The sequence below is a fragment of the Micromys minutus genome, assembly GCF_963924665.1.
Source record: "Micromys minutus genome assembly, chromosome: X".
Taxonomy (NCBI): Eukaryota; Metazoa; Chordata; class Mammalia; order Rodentia; family Muridae; genus Micromys; species Micromys minutus.
This window is the reverse complement of record NC_137970.1, coordinates 34,118,082-34,132,262: the sequence shown is the minus strand read 5'-3', so window position 1 is coordinate 34,132,262 and position 14,181 is coordinate 34,118,082. Positions and strand designations below refer to the sequence as shown.

Here is a 14,181-nt window from a genome sequence, read left to right as displayed (position 1 = left end):
TGTTGACAAGCCACTGCTTGCCTTCAGGATGAGACAATCAGGAATTATGCCCAGTATAAAACACTAAAAGACAAAATCATGGTGTGACTGTAGCCCCTGTTGCTTCACAATATAAATCAGGCTTTCTATAATGCCCCTCCTGTACTTGGTCTAAAGTGATTTCAGATTAATAGTGCCTATGATATGTGAATTCTTTTTATGTTTTTTGGTAAATGTATTGTTATTAATTATGTATGTATTGGGGGTATACATGATGTACACACACACACATCCACAGATGTGTAGAAGTCATAGGGTTCAGATCTCCTAGGTTGGTAGAACTGGAGTTATAAGGAGTCACGAGACACTCCTGTGGGTGCTGGAAAGCAAACTGAGGTCTTCTGTGAGAGCAACAAGGCACATCTCCAGGCACCCCCCACACCATTTTCTCCAGAACTTGATGACTTTAATTTGGAAACAGATTTTGGCTACAGACATTTAGGTTTAAGGCATATTCCAAACCACAAGGAGCCCTGTCTTTGGCAGGGGGATAGCTTTAATTCTCGCATGGTTTTGTGTGGAGATTGGAAGAAATGATTTTCTGCCCTTTTTCTAAAAAGGAGTAAGTTTGGCAGAAATAAAACTCACGATACATTCTCACCAGACCACAGAACTTCTCTTTTTATCTTGGGCAAGAACATGTGCCCCACCTATCTCCCATTCTCCTCAGAAACATGTACAAGGTAAGCACACTTGTATGCATCTCTCTGGCAATGATGCTTTTAAAAAAAGTTTTCAAATAAAACTGCAAAATCACATGTCTACCACAAAGCTAAGAGTCTTGACAACAAGCAACGAGGAATGAGTTCAAGAACCAGGAGAGATAAATGTCTACTCTGCACAGCAAGAGGCTGTGAGAGCCAGGGAGATGGCAGCCTGAGAACTCTGGCCAACCTGGGCCCTTTCCTCACAATATGTGGATGAAGAGGGACCAGGAACAAGGTCATGGCTTTGGGGGTGGAGGAATGGTGCACTTGTGGGTATTAGTTTAGGGAAAGCTGGTGTGTTCTTTGGGACTTTTCCTGGCCAATGCCAGCAGGGGCACAGGTGAGCCACTTCCACCACTCAGTCTTTGCCACCACGGATCTTCAGTAGAATCTTCAGATAGTCCCCAGGAGTGTCTCCTGTGATATCATAGTATAGTGACTTGCCATACATCTGTTTATACTCTGCTCGGATATCCAGCAGGTTAAGCTCACTGCGAGAAGCCATGATACGATTTAGGGTCCCGTCTTTTGTTCCTGCTCCCCTTATAGCCTTATTGAGCCTTTCAGCAAAGAAGGCAGGGGTGTTCTTGAGGCATTTTACTATAGCCAGCATGCCTTGCTCCAGGTCTCCAGACATCTTCCGACAGATGCTCTTCTCAACGCCTCTACCCGTTGTCCTCTGGCTCCGGGAGCACAGAATCATGTTGAACTTGGACTCATCTGTTCCCAGGAGGTTCTCCCCAGCTGAATACAGATCTCTGGACCAGAAACATGTCCACGTTTGTGCTTTCATCATGGTTTCCCTGATAGAGAGAGATGAGGAGCCCCTGGAGGTGTGCTGCTGTGTGGCCTCCTCCAGAGTCTTTTTGACCTCTTGTTTTGTAGGCCCTGCTTAGTTTCTGGGATGTATTACTTCAGGTAGCAAGGATTTCAATCAGGCAGGCCTCATCTGTACCAGGTCCCTTGATAGTGTCCTTTATCTCATGGACATCAAAGGGGACCAGAGTCTTCATCAGAGACAGAATAGTCTTCTCAAAGACTATTTTGATTTTAGGTCTTTGATCAAATCCTTGTCATGTCTTGAAGGACAGGAAGATCTGCTGCCTCTGTTGGACCAGCTCCCTAGACAGCCGATGATGGCCTGTTCGTCTGTTCCAGAGTCCTTCATAGCCTTTCACAGGACCTCAGCATTTCGAAAGGGATCAAATTCAGAAGCATCAGAGATGGTACCTTGGTTTTCAAACTGGGCTGAAGACACAGCAAGGGTGATGGTACTGGATCCTGAGTACCCTGGGTAACTTGGCACTGGGTGATGACTAGGCGGGGGAATTGGTGACTGCCCATGATAAGTCATTGCAGACTGTCCAGGATAGGCCCCTGGGGGCTGCTGCCCAGGGGGTGGCATGGGCTGGCCAGGCATAGGGACCCCTAGTTTTGCTAGATATTAGGGCATCCCAGGAGGTGTGTTTCCTCCTGGGGGTGGATACATTCCATAAGGAGGGACAGGCTGTTGGACAGAAGGGGGCTTCCCAAAACTACCAGGGGGAACTGGAGGATAGCCACTCCCAGTATCCCCAGGATACAGATTTGACACATTGACTCCTCCAAATGTCATAGACATGTTGGCTGCCATGCCTGAGAGGTAGTCCTGGTGAAACTGTCCTGCATAGTTGGCCTATAGGGGGCATGCTGGGAGGAGGGTAGCCAGTACCTCCCCAGGGACCACCAGGTAGGTATCCTGGTTAGCTTATGGGTAGAACAGAGAGTAGGCAGAAGACAACGGACTGCACAGCCATTAGTGTGCTCATGCCCCCTTTCACCCTTTTAGTTATCTGACAAACTATGTTTCCTTACAGAAAATTTATACATACCTGCTTTTGGTGGGTTTTCCCTACTGCCTTATACCCCCAGTTACTTTCATATAGCATAGGTTCTATTGGCCTCCCTTCCTTCTCCTTTAATGCTTCTTTTCTCAGTCTCATGAATCATTTTCTAGTTTCCTACACAAGTCTTAATAAACATACAAGTCAGCAAACTCATAGAATTTTATCAGTTTGCATTTTTTTTTAATCTTAAAAATGCTGAAAACATCTTGTTGATGGCATTTTTTTCTCATATCAGTCAGAGGTAGAACAGATGGCAGTCCTTTCTTCATCTTAGCTTGATGCCTGGCTTGGTGACCAAACCTTTCTTATGCCTAGTAGTCAAGCAATCAAATCAAATCAAATCAAGTCCAGGGCAGCACAGCACAGGAGGAGGAAGACAGAGACCTGCGATCTCCCATTCCACACAGTATGAGCAGAGAAAGATACCGACAGACCTGCTCTCCACCCCACAGCATGGGGGGACTCATAAACAGACAGAGGCCTGCCTATCATCACATGTTGGAACATGGGAGGAAGAAGAGAGACAGAGATCTGCAGATTGCCAAGCAACCAACAGACCTGCAGAGCACAAGAGGGCTGTAGACACCTGCTTGCTAGAGGATATTACCCAGGTGCTGTTAGACTCATGGCCAGCCTGTGGTGGAAGCCACCACAATGTGCCACTATTTGGTGGGAAAATGGGAGAGAAAGAGAACAGGAGCAGCTTGAGCATTATGAAGAGACATGAAACTGGAGACCCAAGGGTGGAGAGGAGTACCCTCTTATGAGTGGCTAGCCCTATCACCTGGGGTCATGGTGAGGTGCACTGAGTGTGGGAATGCAGGAGAGATGGTTCAGCCACTTGTCTACCATGAGGTGGTATGGGGGCAGGATGCTATTTCCTTTGTCTTCCTTGACATCTGCAGTAGTCCAGAGAGCTAGCCCGTAAGGCATGAGAACATGAGAACAGGAGAGCTAGCCATTCCCCAATACCCCTGCACTGGATATAGCACTTGGGAGAGCTAGGCCTGCACCATGGCTGAGCAACACAGTGGAGCTGGCCCTGATGGTAGAAACATGAGTGAGCCAGAGGGTGTGAGATCTGGACAGCTGGCTCAGCTCATCATAAGGCTGCAGTACTTGGGAGAATGGGGCTTGTGCTTTGACTGGGTGGCAAAATGGACTGGCAGTGGAGTTGTGGGTCCTGGTAAGCTGGCCCTGAAGGCACACATGCAGAACTGATCTTACCTTACGCCAATCGCAGCATTGGGTCGTTTAGTTGGTACAGTCCTGGAGGAAGCTTGCGCTGGTGATGTGGGTGTAGGAGAATACGCTGGGTGACCAATTCAGCTACCACCCAGGCCCAGATCCAGGGCTTTGAATTGGATTACCCCAAATTCTACCCCATCTATGAACTCCTGGAGCATGTGAAATGACCAGTCTTACATAAACAAAGCTGCAGAATCTCCATGACACAGGACAATGACCTGGATGAGATCCAATAAGGATCCAGTAAGGATCCAATCTTGATGTTGTCATAGAATCCCAGAGATCTCAAACTAGAACTAATTACTAGTAATGGACATTTGTAAGTGAAAATGTGTGGACAAAGGGATATAATGTGGGATACACTGTGACATACTACAGCTTTCAGGGTCTCTCTCTCTCTCTCTCTCTCTCTCTCTCTCTCTCTCTCTCTCTCTCTCCTCTCGCTATCTTTGTGTGTGTGTGTGTGTGTGTGTGTGTGTGTTGTGTGTTGTGTGTATTTGGGAGGAGAGGTTGCAAGGGCAAAGGACAGATATGAGGCAACATGGAGATAAGCTGGACTGCGATGCATGTTGTGAAGCTCACAAAGAATCAATACAAAGATTAAAAAACTGTTGATTTCAAGATACTGAAAGAGATTTCTCAAATTTTCAAGGTACTACACTTCTCTGATTACAGAGAGAGGATCTATATCTCAAATGATTGAGCGGTTCTTAATGACTAAATTGTTTAGAACTGAAAAGAGTTAAAATGGTATAGAACTTCTTGTTTATGGTATGCTTAAGAGCCCAAATTTATCTCTAAATATATATGACATTTTATTTCCAGTAATACCACTCAATACTGAACCTAAAGCTGGAAAAGCAAAAGTTTGTAATTAGGGTCCTGGCATTTGGTAGATTTATGTTCTCTATAGAGCTAGGTTAAATTTTTTTCACAGCATGATATGCACAAAAGGCAACTGGAAGGAATTAAATGGAACAATTACTTATAAATTGGGCTGCATAGCTGAGGGAAGACATATGGGATGTTGAATGAGCTGGACTCATTAATATCCATAATGCTCGAGGAGGAAAGTGGTATTGAAGCCCAGTTCAAGGTATGGCCTATCTCTATTTTCAGAATAGTGTTTGTATACACAGCAGTAATATCACCTGAGAACTCAGATCCCATCCTAGCTAGGGTAAATTAAAATCTGCACTTTTTAGAAAACCCAAGTTTATTTGGATTCTCATACTATGAAAAACTCTCCTGTAGCTGTAGGGAACAAAGCTTGCAGGAGTTGTGCTCTTCGCTTGAGGAAAACAGGTATATCTAAACTTTGGCCAGGCAGGGAAGAAGCTAAAGGATAAACATACCATGCTCAGCATTGGCTGGTACTCCAGTCTTCCATTCATGCATCTGGATATTAAGCTAACCAGAAGCCACAAGGTAAGTGAGTAATTTGATGTAATCCATGAAGCAAAGAGCATATAAAAGAGGGAAGACAGTAAAGGGGCAAACAGAGTATTCAACATATCCATTTAAATTAACTTTAGAAGCAAATACGTCATAGTATTATCATAGTACATCAAATCAAACAGCTTGGGAAAGAAAACAATTTTGTAAAGAAGATATGAAACAGGATTGGGGAAGGATAATAGGTACAATTATTTGATTATGTCCATTATTTTTTTTAGTTGAACATTTTTTTAAATCAGAGATAAATGTACAGATTGTAAAAGCATAATTGCATAAAAGTATATGAATACATTTTGTCAGGACTTGATTTTGTTAAAGGTTTGATAGTATGCATTAAAATCTTACTAGTTACAATGAGCAAAAAGTACATGTAAAACAAGGTGTAACCTGGAATTAGTCAAAGTTTTCTTGGTGTGTAAAGATTAAGCATAATGAATTTTTATTCATTTTGGCCTGTGTTTTACTTGAAATTCATATAATTTGTGAGTTGTTTCTGGGGTGTTCAGAGCTTTCTGGAGTCAGTATCCAATTATCAGTGACTACAAATAATGTCTGTTCTTTTGTGACTGGGTTACCTCACTCAGAATGATATTCTCTAGATGCATCCATTTTCTTAAGAATTTCACAAAGTCATTGTTTCTGATAGTTGAGTAGTACTCCATTGTGTAAATGTACCACATTTTTTTTTTGTATACATTCATCTACTGAAGGCCATCTGGGTCCTTTCCAGCTTCTGACTATTGTAAATAGGGTTGCTATGAACTTTGTGGTGCATGTGTCTTTGTTGTATGTTGGAGTGTCTCTGGGGGTATATGCCGAGTAGTGGAATAACTGGGTTTTTAGGTAGTAAATACTATGTCCAATTTTCTGAGGAACTATCAGACTGATTTCCAGAGTGATTGAACCAGTTTACAACCCACCAACAATGGAGGAGTGTTCCTCTTCCTCTGCATCCTCAACAGCATCTGCTGTCGTCTGAATTTTTGATATTAGCCATTCTGGTTGGTGTGAGGTGGAATCTCAGGGTTGTTTTGATTTAAATTTCCCTGATGACTATGGATGTTGAGCACTTCCTTAGATGCTTCTCAGCCATTCAATATTCCTCAATTGAGAACTTTTTGTTTAGCTCTGTACACCATTTTTAATAGGATTATATGATTCTCTGGTGTCTAACTTCTTGAGTTCTTTGTATACCTTGGATATTAGGCCTCTATCTGATGTGGGGTTGGTAAAGATCTTTTCCCAATCTGTTTGCTGCTGTTTTGTTTTCGTGACGGTGTCATTAGCCTTACAGAAACTTTGCAATCTCATTAAGTCCCATTTGTCCATATTTGACCATAGAGCACTAGCAATTGGTGTTCTTTTCAGGAAATTTTCTTCTGTGCATATGTGTTCTAAGGTTTTCCCTACTTTCTCTTCTAATAGTTTCAGTGTACCTGGTTTAATGTGGAGATCTTTGATCCATTTACACTTGAGCTTTGTACAAGGAGATAAGAAAGGGTCTATTTTCATTCTTCTGCATGCTGAGTGACAGTTGGACCAACACCATTTGTTGAAGAGGCTGTCTATTTCCATTGAATGTTACAGCTCCTTTGTCAAAAATCAAGTGACCGTATACATGAGGGCTCATTTCTGGATCTTCTATTCTATTCCATTTTTTCGCATGCCTATCTCTGTATCAGTATCATGCAGTTTTTAACACAATTGTCTTGTAATATAGCTTGAGGTCAGGGATGGTGATTCCCGCAGATGTTTTCTTGTTGTTGAGGATGGATTTTGATATTCTTGGTCTTTTGTTATTCCAGATAAATGTGCACATTGCTCTTTCCAGCTCTTTGAAGAATTGGGTTGGTATTTTGATGGAGATTACATTGAATCTGTTGATTGCCTTTGGTAAGATGGTCATTTTGATGTGTTCTTGGATTCAGTTTGCAAGAATTATGTTGAGTAATTTTTCATCAAAGTTCATAAGTGAGATTGGTCTGAAGTTCTCTTTTCTTGTAGGGTTTTTGTGTGGTTTAGGAAAGAGGGTAATTGTGGCCTCAAAAAATGAGATAGGTAGTGTTCCATTTGACTCTATTTTGTGGAATGGTTTGGAAAATATTGGTATTAGGTTGTCAGTAAATGTCTTATAGAATTCTGAACTGAACCCATCTGGACCTGGGCTTTTTTTTTTTTTTTTTTTTTTTTTTTTTGGTTGGGAGGCTTTTGATGACTGCTTTTATTTATTTAGGTGTTATGGGCTTATTTAGATGGTTTACCTTGTCCTGGTTTAACTTTAGTATCTGGTGTCTGTCTTGGAATTCATCCATTTCTTCGAGTTTTCCAGCTTTGTTGGGTATAGGCTTTTGTAGTAGAGTCTGATGATTTCTTGAATTTCCTCAGTTTCAGTTGTTAGGTATCCACTTTCCTTTCTGATTTTGTTAATTTGGATACTCTCTCTTTGCCCTCTAGTTAGTCTGGCTAATGGTTTATCAATCTTGTTAATTTTCTCAAAGAACCAGCTCTTGGTTTTGTTGATTCTTTGAATGGTTCTTTTTGATTCTATTTGGTCAATTTCTCCTCTGAATTTGATTATTCCTTGCTGTCTACTCCTCTTGGGTGTATCTGCTTCCTTTTGTTCTAGAGCTTTCAACTGTGCTGTCAACTTGCTAGTGTATGCTCTCTCCAGTTTCATTTTGGAAGCACTCAGAACTATGAGTTTTCATTTCAGTGCTGCTTTCATTGCATCTCATAGGTTTGTGTATGTTGTCTTTTCATTTTCATTAAATCCTAAAAAATCCTTAATTTCTTTCTTCATTTCTTCTTTGACGATGCTATCATTTAATAGAGCATTGTTTAGTTTCCATGTGTATATGGGCTTTTTGTTGTCTTTGTTGTTATTAAAGATCAGCCTTAGAACATGGTGATCTGATAGGATGCATGGGAGTATTTCAATCTTCTTATATCTATTGAGGCTTTTTTATGGCTGATTATATGGTCAGTTTTGGAGAAGATGCTGTGAGGTGCTGAGAAGAAGGTGTATTATTTTGTTTTAGGATGAAATTTTCTGCAAATGTATGTTAATTCCAATTGGTTCATAACCTCTGCTTGTTTCACTGTGTCCTTTTTCAGTTTCTGTTTCCATGATCTGTCCATTGATGAGATTGGGGTGCTGAGGTCTCCCACTATTTTTGTGTGGGGTGCAATGTATTTTTTGAACTTTAGTAGGGTTTCTTTTATGAATATGGGTGCTCTTGTATTTGGAGCATATATGTTACGGATTGAGAGGATTGAGAGTTCTTCCTGATAAATTATCCCTGTAATGAGTAAAAAGTGTCCTTCCTCTTTTTTTTTTTAAAAACTTTTGGTTGAAAATCTACTTTATTCGATATTAGAATCTCTACTCCAGCTTCTTTCTTTGGGCCTTTTGCTTGAAAGTTTTTCCCCCAACCTTTTACTCTGAGATAGTGTCTGTCTTTGTCTCTGAGATGAGTTTCCTGTATGCAGCAAAATGCTGGACTCTGTTTATGTATCCAGTGTGATAGCCTATGGGTTTTTATTGGGGAGTTGAGTCCATTTATGTTAATAGATATCAAGGAATAGTTGTTTCTGTTTCCTGCCATTATTGCTTTTTTGGGTTGAGTTGTGTCTGTGTTTTTTTCTTCTTTTAGTTTTCTTGTTTAGGAGTTTTCTTGTTTTTACTAGGCTGTATTTTCCCTCATTGTATTGGGTTTTCCACCTATAATTCTTTGTAGTGCTGGGTTTGTGGTCAGATATTGTGTAAATTTAGATTTGTCTTGAAATATCTTTATCTCTCCATCTATGGTGATTGAGAGTTTTGCTGGGTATAGCAGCTTGGGGTGACACTTGTGCTCTCTTAGGGTCTGCATGATGTCTGTTCAGGATCTTCTAGCTTTCATAGTCTCTGTTGAGAAGTCAGATATGATTCTGATTGATATGCCTTTATATGCTACATGACCTTTTTCCCTTACTGCTTTTAGTATTCTTTCTTTGCTTTGGGCACTTGGTGTTTTGACTATTATGTGTTAGGCGTTATTTCTTTTCTGGTCCACTCTATTTGGAATTTTTGTATGCTTCTTCTCTACCCATGGTCATCTCATTCTTGAGGTTAGGGAAATTTTCTTCTATGATTATGTTGAAGATATTTACTGTGCCTCTTAGTTGATATTCTTTGCCCTCTTCTATTCCTCTTATCCTTAGGTTTGGTCTTCTCATTGTGTGCTGGATCCCTGTACATTTTGAGTTAGGAGGTTTTTGGCTTTTGCATCTTCCCTGAATGTTTGTCTATGTTTTTCATGTTGTCTTTGGCCCCCGAGATTTTCTCTTTCATCTCTTGTAGTCTGTTGAATATGCTTGCATCTGTGACTCTTGATTTCCTTTTTTAGCTTTTCTACCTCCAGGATTGTCTTTTTTAGTGTTTTCTTTATTCTTTCTATTTCCATTTTAAGTTCCTTCTTCAATTCTTTCATCTCTTTGGTTTTGTTTTCCTCTAGTTCTTTGACTTCTTTGAGTGCTTTTCTTGTTTCCTCTTTATAAGCTTCTATTTCTTTATGCCTTTTCTCCTGTTCTTGTTTAAAGATCTCCATCATCATCTTGAGGTATGATTTCAGGTCTGAGTCTTCATTTTCTGGAGTGTTTGGCATTGTGCTGTTTTCTGTGATGAGATAGCTGGGTTCTAATGTTACCAGGTTTCCATTAGGTAATTTCTTTTGCTTTCCTCTTGCCATCTTGTTTTCAGTGATTGGTTTCTGTCTCTCCAGTATACCTGGCCTGTGTCCCTGTATCTCTTCTGTTTTAAGTGGCAATTGGCCTGAGAGTTTTTTCCTCACGCAAGTGCCTTCAGGGTGAAAATGCTGTCCCTATTGCAGATTTCCTGCTTCCCCGAACCCATGTGGGGGAACGCACTTGCTGTGAGCTTGGCCAAACCTCTCTGTGCCCAGGCCACTTGGAGCTCAGTCTCTTGCCAAGCCTGCTTCCCTGGATCTCAGCTGTTCACAGTTACAAATGGCCTGAGTATCTGGTCCACATGCATGGGTCTTCGGCATGGAGACTGAGTCCCTGTGGTAGAGTTCCTGCTCTTCTGAACCAATCGGTGGGGGGGGGGGCACTTCCTGTGAGCCTGGCCCAGACATCTCTGTGCCTTGGCTACTCGCAGCACAGTCTCATCAGACCTGCGTCCCTGGATCTCTGCTGTTCCTGGTGGTTGATTATTTCTTTATGCCTTTTCTCCTGTTCTTGTTTAAAGATCTCCATCATCATCTTGAGGTATGATTTCAGGTCTGAGTCTTCATTTTCTGGAGTGTTTGGCATTGTGCTGTTTTCTGTGATGAGATAGCTGGGTTCTAATGTTACCAGGTTTCCATTAGGTAATTTCTTTTGCTTTCCTCTTGCCATCTTGTTTTCAGTGATTGGTTTCTGTCTCTCCAGTATACCTGGCCTGTGTCCCTGTATCTCTTCTGTTTTAAGTGGCAATTGGCCTGAGAGTTTTTTCCTCACGCAAGTGCCTTCAGGGTGAAAATGCTGTCCCTATTGCAGATTTCCTGCTTCCCCGAACCCATGTGGGGGAACGCACTTGCTGTGAGCTTGGCCAAACCTCTCTGTGCCCAGGCCACTTGGAGCTCAGTCTCTTGCCAAGCCTGCTTCCCTGGATCTCAGCTGTTCACAGTTACAAATGGCCTGAGTATCTGGTCCACATGCATGGGTCTTCGGCATGGAGACTGAGTCCCTGTGGTAGAGTTCCTGCTCTTCTGAACCAATCGGTGGGGGGGGGGGGGGCACTTCCTGTGAGCCTGGCCCAGACATCTCTGTGCCTTGGCTACTCGCAGCACAGTCTCATCAGACCTGCGTCCCTGGATCTCTGCTGTTCCTGGTGGTTGATTATTTCCATTCTTAAGTCCCTAACTTTCACTGCCATTGCCAAATAGTCTCTAATTTGAAAACCCATATATAACCTGTCTAGAGGGCCTCCATAACTTTGATCATTAGTAATGATATAAAAATACAATAGAATGTATTTGATATAATGGCAACTATGAGCATTTAAATATATAATATTATATAATTATGTGCAACCACTTTAATGTAAATAAAATGAGCTTTGAGATTATTTTCAAGTTCGCAGATCAAGGAACAGGTAAAAACTTTAGTGATCTCTCATTTGCTAAGATATGGATTTCCCTTCAAATGTGAGCCATTCTGTTACCTAGTTAGGACACCTCTTCTGCTGCTTGAAACAGAAGTGCAAATTAAGTATGGATTTTAAAAGACTGAATTTTATTTATACTTTATTGAATAGTGGTGTGATACTACAACTCTGAATGATTTTTACAGAGATCTATTCTGCTTGTATTTTTTCCCAATGTTCTTCTTTATACAGCTTAAATTAGCCGACCCTACATTTATGTTCCAGGTACCAATATGAAGATGTGTTAGGAGACAGGAATGAGAGATAATCCTCCTTTTAAAGGCAAGGCCTAAAGTTTGCATACATAGATTCATTCTCTTTGATATTTATTGGCTGTAACTTTATCACATGGACATTTGAACAACAAAGGAGGTTTACGTATTTATTCAGTTCTTAAGTGGACAACCATAATCAGCATATAAACTGTATTACATGGATGAAGTGGAGAGCGGATAGAGGGTTCCTGCACTTTTACTGTGGGTCCTTTGACATTTTGTCCACACATCTGTTAGGCCCAGCAAGTCGTTTGTTTCAGAATTCTTGCTATTTATTAACTTTTTAAAATCTGCTCAACATCTGGCAAAAATGTTTTAAAATGTTATCTATGATTTGCTAAGGAAATTCTAAGTTTTCTAAAATTTCACCAACTATGGCCCAAGCATTCATATAAGCCAATGTGGCCATTCTCACTTAAACCATAACATTGATATTTTTTTTGGGAGGGGGGGAGAATGAAAAACATAAATTTGGATGGGGAGGAAGGTTTGTTCTTGTATATGGCAGGAATTGGTGTAGAATGAAACATAATAATATATTGTATGAAAACATTAAATAAACACAAAAAATTACAAAATCATCAGTTTTCATCCTTTTTATGATAAGGATATTTACAATATATTCTTTGTAGTTTTGAAATACAAAATATATTATTAATTATGATCAATTTTCTGAGTAAGAGATAACCATAGTTCAGCCTACTGGAGGCCAGGACTTGGTCAAACAGGAAGAGAAAGTAGGAACATTTCCTAAAGGATTAAACACATTTTGTTGTATAAAGTGATAGTGTATTTTTGGGTCTGTTACTTCTCTGAAGAAATACACATAAATAGGAATGCCTTTTTCCCTTTAGGCCTTAGTATCCAGTATGGTATGATAAGAGTCTTATATTTTTGTTTGTAAGCCTAACCTTTAATGGCTGAGCCATCTTTTTAGTCAAGATAAGAATCTTTATGAATGAAGGCAAGATGTTCTCCCTAGTATTTTTATTAATACATCTTTTGCACATGGGATGGCAGTGCTCTGTTTTATAAGAAAGAAGGCTGAGCAAGCCATAAAGAAAAAGCCAGTGTCTTTGTTAGGGTTTCTATTGCTGTGAAGAGAGGTCATGACCATAGCAACACATATTAAAGAAGTCATTTCTTTGGGGGGTAGCTTAAATTTCCCAGGCATAGCCCATTGTCATCATGGTGGGAAGCATGGCAGTGTGCAGGGCAAAACAATGCTGGAGAAGGAGCTGGACATTATACATCTGGATTTGTAGGCACCAGAAAGGGTGAGGCACTGGAGCTGGATTAGGTATCTAAAACTTCAAACTCTAACAAGAGTTGAACACTTCTTTCAAAATAAAACCACATATACATCTACAAGGTCACATTTAAAAAATTATTGGATATTTTCTGCATTTACATTTTGAATGTTATTCACATTCCCCCAACTCCTATCCACTTCCTCCTCCACTTGTTTCCATGAAGGTGCTCTCTGTCCCAATCACCCTCTCTGCCTCAGCACCTTGGCAATTCCCTACACTGGGAAAATGGGCCTTCACTGGACCAAAGGCCTCTTCTTTCATTAATGCTAGACAATGCTATCCTCTGCTACATATGCAACTGGAGGCATGGGTCTCTCCATGCATGCTCAATGGTTGGCGTTTTACTCCATGGGAGTTATAGAGGGTTTGGTTTGTTGATAATGTTGTTCTACCCCTAGGGTTGCAAAGCTTTCAGCTCCTTCAGTCTTTCTCAAGCTCCTTCATTGGAGAACCTGTGTTCATTTCAATGGTTAGCATCCTCATCTGTATCAGTATGAATCTGCCAGAGCCTCTGAGGAGGTATTCATATCTGGCTCCTTCCAGTAAGCACTTCATTGCATCAGCAATAGTGATCAGGTTTGATAGTTGTATATGAGGTGGACACCCAGGTGAGGCTGTCTCTGAATGATCTTTTATCCGATCCCTACTTCTCTGTTTGTCCCTATATTTTCTCCAGTGGATGCTTTACTCTCCCTTCTAAGAAGGACTGAGGAATCCACATTCTGTCCTTCCTTCTTTTTGAGCTTCATAAACTGTGAACTTTTTCAAAATTATTCAGAGATTTGGGGCTAGTATCTCCATATCAGTGAGTGCATACCATGTGTGTTCTTTTGTGACTGGGATACCTCATCCAGGATGATTGCTTCTAGTTCTATTCATTTTTCTAGGAATTTCATAAAGTCATTGTTTCTAATACTGTGTAGTAATCCATTGCGTAAAAGTACCACACTTTTTGTATCCATTACTTGGTTTAAGAACATCTGGGCTTTTTCCAGCTTCTGGCTATTATAAATAAGGCTACTACAAACAATGTGGAGCCTGTGTCCTTGTATGTTGGAGCATCTTTTG

At 40.8% G+C, this 14,181-nt stretch overlaps 1 pseudogene across 1 annotated transcript; it reads right to left on the bottom strand.

Moving 5' to 3' along the window:
- Positions 1–1,104: 1,104 nt before the first annotated feature.
- Positions 1,105–5,278, bottom strand: LOC308414859 (annexin A11-like; annotated as a pseudogene). The gene is made up of 2 exons: positions 5,236–5,278; positions 1,105–2,484 (listed from the first exon to the last, which is right to left on the bottom strand). The product of its transcript is annotated as an annexin A11-like (transcript).
- Positions 5,279–14,181: the final 8,903 nt, after the last annotated feature.